Below are 6,000 nucleotides of genomic sequence, written 5' to 3'. Positions count from 1 at the left end.
TCAATTGACAGATGTTCATTTTGTTTTAGATTTGGCCTAAAAGACCTGTAGCAGTTAACAAGCTATTAGATGCACAATAGCACAAAATGACCACCACCACTATCACCATAAAGTGTGTGCTTGGTGTCTGTCTACACGTGCTTGCTTCTGGAATGTTGAAGAACAAACTGTGTTGAAACGCCAACTGGTAAGACTGTGCTTAGTGTTTATAATTTTGTATGATAAGGACATATATTGTTTCTGCCAGGCCTAAAGGAAATGTCTATGAACAAGTATAGGTCTATACACAAGTACAGGATTGAAATATAAACAATGATTTAAGGAGCATTGAGTTGATGAGTGTGAACAAAAATGATATACCCATGTACATTTACATGTTTAATAAATAGTGCATCTCATACTCTGAATAATAATTCATTTTGCTATTAGGAGCTGGTCATGGACCTTTGCCGCCCTTCATCCAGAGCCTTCCACAGCGATGGCAGATATATCGCTGCCTGGACCAACAGTTGACCATGCCGTTGAGTCCATGATATCAGAAGCAGCCATGAAAACATCTACAGAATTACATATGCCTATTAATGGATACATTCTGCACCACTTCCATGTGTAAGAATAAAACTTTCCAAGTCCTCAGCATCGGCATTTCTGTATTTAAAACTAAAAATAATTAAAAAATAAAAATAAAATATAGTTTTAAATAATTATACACAGACAAAGTATATTATATCATTTGTTCATGAATGTGTTTTTTTTAAATGCTGTTAAAGCAACTGCACCAGATGATCAAATTGCAAGAAAAAATTGTCGAAAACTGACATAAACTTGGTATTAATGTGTACAATGCATTGAAACTTACTGACTGAAGTACCACATAGTTTACAATTTATTAAGTTTAGCAGTTATTTCATATTTTTCCGTTCAAAAAGATTACTGGGTATGTCTACCTAGTAAAATCAATTTCTTATGCGTGATTGGCTAGTCGATGTTATTACATGATATTACCAAGCTAGGTTTATAGCTTTAATATACCACTTGATTGAAGTAAGCCTTCGTAGCACAGTTGATACAACACTGGTCTTCAATTTTGGCGACACATTTTTTTTACATTTGTACTTTTTTACAATTATGACATAAAAGCGTAACACATTCTATAAAATGATTGTCCTGAGATATGTTACAGAAAAAAACTTTTTTAGTGCCAATCTGGTGTACAGTCCCTTTAAGGCCTTATACTTGTAGACGTATTGTTTATGATAGTCTGTTCAATCATTTTATTGTATATGGGCAACATTTTATGTAACAACACTTTATGTAAAAAGTTTTATAAAAAGTCACTGTGAATATAAACAGTTTTCAAATATGTACATTAAAATTGCAGGCTGTCAGTTTGAAACGTCTCTACTCTGACAGAAGGAAGGGAATGAATCCCCAGGATTGTTCCTCTGGAAAATCTCTTCAACAGGCTGTTGTCAGTTTGCATGCTCTTTGGATGGAATTACCCCAGCTTTGCTTGCAGAGAATCTGTGATATAAAAGACCTCTTTTGTGCTGTATTGTGTCATTTATTTATTGACCTTAAAGATATTTTATATGTATTATGCCACTATTGTAAAAACAAATGGGCATATGTTTTAGCATATGATTGCAAACAGACACATTTATATTTTTGAATAACTTGAAAATACATTTTGAAGGTTGACTTCACACCATGAAACATTTACGGTAGGTTATATTTGACCAGAACATGACAAGTATTGTTTTCGGAGTTTGTTGGTCGAAGTTGAAGGTCATGGCAAACAGTGGTTATTCTGCACAATGACCCTTGAATTCTTTGACCTAGGACCATTAATATTTAGTGATTGATATATCTGTCCAACTCATATGTGAAAGGGACATGATGAAATTGAGCAAGAGCTTATTAGCAATGCAAATTATTATTTATGCATTTTTAGCTCGACTATTTGAAGAATAGGTGGGCTATACTATCGTTAACAATTCTGCGTTAAAGTTTTCATTGTATGTAATAAAATCAAGAGTTTTTATCCAATGGTAATCAAACTTGGTCAGACTATTTGTCAGCATGTTATCTTGAAGATATATGAATATGGGTCATCCCTGGTCAAATTCTAGGTCACTAGGTCACATCTTAGAGAAAATATTTCCATGTCATAAATTCAACATTTTTTTCATATCTTTATGAAACTTGGTCAGAATATTTGTCTGCATAATATTTTGAAAAATTTTTAATATGGGTCATCCCGGGTCAAATTCTAGGTCACTAGGTCAAATCTTAGAAAAATCATTCCACATCATAAATTGAACAATTTTTGTCAAATCTTTATGAAACTTTGTCAGAATATTTGTCTGCATACTATCTGAAAAGTTCTATAATATGGGTCACCTCAGTTCAAACACTAGGTCACTAGGTCAAATCTTAGGAAATATTTTCCTGATGTCATAAAAAAATCTATGCTTACCAAAGCTATCCATATCATTTAATAACTAAATTCAGTTGTTATTTTATAAACACACACACCCCAATAATGAATTTCAGATCTAACCATATTTTTCAAAAATTTAAATTTTAATTAACTTTAAAATTGTTTGTGTACCTGAAATCTAAGATGATAAAGTGTGTCATCTAGGGTCAAAAACTAGGTCTCTGGGACAGATCTTACTGGAAAAGCTGATGTATTTATAAAATGTTCGTTTTTTTCCTCACACAAATGGAATAATTTCTGTTGATCAGGTTATTTGTATGAATGATATCTCCGATAAATATAAATATGGGTCTTTTTGGTTAAAAATACTAGGTCATTAGCTCAAATCCTAGGTTTGCAAAATTGCATTGTCAAATAAAAAATCCAGCTTTATGTGGCGTTGCCACATTGGCGTCTTGTTATTATTTTATTTTGACAGGCACATTTTTATAATCTTAACCAAATCAAACCTTGTTTTGTCACATTGTGGTTCTTGTTCACTTTTTTATTTGATTGTGTTATGGCTTTTTAAACTTAGTATACAAAGTAGTATAGAGACCTCTCATGGAATTGCTTTCGGGGTCCATAGGATCAAGGTCACTAAAACAAAAAAAACTATTAAAACTTAATCGCACAACAAAGGCTTATTTAATTAGGTTTGTCTGTCAATCATTGAAAACTTGTTGTTGTTTTTTTGCATTGCAGCATTTCTTGCATAATTTTTATTTTGTCTCTTTATTGCAAATTACCTTTACCATTATTGTATTCATTTCTAAGACAGAGCAGCATATAGTTGAGGGCACTGCCCCATGACAGCTCTTGTATATCCTAAAAAGAATACAATAGTGATATACCCTGATATAGGTAGTTTGGTACATAATCACTGTTTTAATTTTAGCTTTACTGGCCAAAGATCAGAAGATCTGATGTGATGGTAATGTGTACGTAGTATGTGCTTCCGAGCGCCTGTAAACAATTGCTTGTGAACACCATACAGTCTTTAGTTATGATTGTATCTCAATAAAACAGTATTTAGATATCCAATAGAGCTCGGTTCCTTTCGAAAACCAGTCAGATCTGCCCATGCATGCCTAGATTATGGGCCTTGAACGTCTGTGCGTCTGTAAACAATTGCTTGTGGACATGATACAGTCTTCAGTTTTTATTGTATATAGATGAAACTTGTACAGTTTTAAGATATCAATTAGAGCTTGGTTCCTTTCGAAAACCAGATCTGCCCATGCATGCCTAGATTATGGGCCTAAAAAGTAAAAAAGAATGCTATTTTTAGGTAAGTCTATTTTTAGCCAAGTCTACATGAGCGAAGTCTATTTTTAGACAAGTTTACATGTAAAGTCACAAATTCATGTGAAAAATTGTTCAAATTAGGCCCCTGGGGTCATTATTGGCCACGCCACTGGGTTCACAGGTTTGGTATACTTAAATTAGGAAATGTTTGAAAATCTTTGTCTGAAACAACTATGCAGACCCTTGTTATTTTGAATAAGGATTATTTTAGTGGTCTGCTACCATGGTCGTTCAAATTATGCCCCTAGGGTCAAAACTGGCACTGCCCCCGGGGGTCACTAGTTTTTAAGAAATATTTTCAAAATCTTCTTGTTTCAAACCACAAGGCTCATATCTTTGATATTTGTTGTGGAGCATTATATGTAGACCGTCTAGCAAAACAGTTGAAATTATGTGCCCTGGGCCGGGGCCACCATCCCTTTTGTCCTTTTAAAGCTACAAAAATGAAATTTTGACCAATAGTAGTTTTGTAGCAAATTTTATTCTCCTCACATGACCTTCACTTGGCACATATATTAGATACTAGTAGTTCATGCAACTAATCTGCTTACAACATTTTCTGTTCTCAGATGTTGAATGTGCAACGTTTTAAGCTAACCCAAAACAAAACGTGAACAATATGTTTGTTGGCCATTACTCTTACATACATGCTCTGGATTAAAAATAACCACATGAGCCATGCCAGTAGACTGAGTAGAGCATAGGCACTCATGGGTCTCTTTTTTTTTTAGAAAAAAAGGTCTTAAAAGTGGCTTAGTTACCATGTGACTGATGCGACCAGCTGCTTTTTCTGCTACACTGATCACTCTATACACCTATCTGTTAATAAGCAGACGCTTGCAATTGGTCCAATCACGTGTATTGGTAGGTCGCAGAAGACACACCTAAACAAACTATGCGTTAATTGCGTGCTTGCAGCTATCCTGATTAAGTGTTAAAATCGGTCCATATTTTCACGTGGCAATATGAATATGCTATGTTGTCGTTGATCATTACATGATATATCCGTCTGTTAATAACCAAACTGTTAAATTTAAATTGTTCTTTTAAATTGCATTTATCATTGTTAATCCGAAACTAGTCATATAATAATTATACGATATCAATAGCGACACGCTTGATTAACTACATACTCAGTAGTCTGAAACCTGAGTGCGCCGCTTACGTCATTTTAATTCGCAGTAAGGAAGAAATTGTTGTCGATATCACACTTATAGCTTGAAGCCCCGATTATAGATCTAAATATATATTATTATTCAAGAGTATCAGTTGAATGTTGACCCAATGTAGATGCATTAAGCAAATAAATCATAATACTGCCTCACTTTTTGTCGTCTGACCGCTTCCCGACAGCCACAGTTAATTGCGATTTCAGTCGTTCTTATTAGAAACACTGCAGAACTCGATGAGAATCTCATTTGAATTAAGCTTGTATCAATGACTATCTGAATCGGCTATGCAGCTCTAGAACCCTCTTAGGATTTGCAATATAGCGAAAAAATATTGACAGAAAAGACATCGCGAAAATGTGTGACATTTCTAAATAATCGGACTTTTGAACAGGCCTTTTTTTTAGTGTGTGTGTGTGGGGGGGGGGGGGTGTCGCCGGGTCCAGACCGATTGTGGCCGGGTCCGGACCAATTGAGGTTCCAAAATTTTAGAAGCCCTGCAGTAGAGCATAGGCACTCACGAGCCTCTTGTTTTTTTTAGAAAAAAAGCATAGTGACCAACCCTATTTATTTTAGAGAAGTTAGCTGAAACTAAGAACTTTTTTTACCTTACTTTTATATTAGATAGTGTATTGCTAAGATTTTTGCTTAAAGCTCCATTTAAGGTAACTGTTCATCTCAAATGTAATAGCTTTTGCCTTCAAACTTTTAAAAGTTCATTGAACCAGTGGGTTCATCAAGATGCACATCTGTAAATGTTTCTCCCTAATATGGGCTTTTATGTATGCAAACAGAACATTGAACAATTGGCTTTCTGTGTAAAGTTAACCCTGTCCAGAACATTTGTCAAATTGCTGTGTCAGCACTTGTTTGAATGGATTTATTTTATTTTCATATTATGATTTCAAATAAAGTATTTAAAAATGTTGATTTCTTGTATGAAGTGATTACTACAATCCTTATACGGTCAACAGGAAGCTTGAAAAAGTATCTGTTACATGTATTAAGGCATGATTAAAAGCATTTTTCCATTTTGCAAAA

The sequence above is a fragment of the Mya arenaria genome, chromosome 4, assembly GCF_026914265.1.
Source record: "Mya arenaria isolate MELC-2E11 chromosome 4, ASM2691426v1".
Taxonomy (NCBI): domain Eukaryota; kingdom Metazoa; phylum Mollusca; class Bivalvia; order Myida; family Myidae; genus Mya; species Mya arenaria.
Note: the sequence above shows the minus strand (reverse complement) of the source record.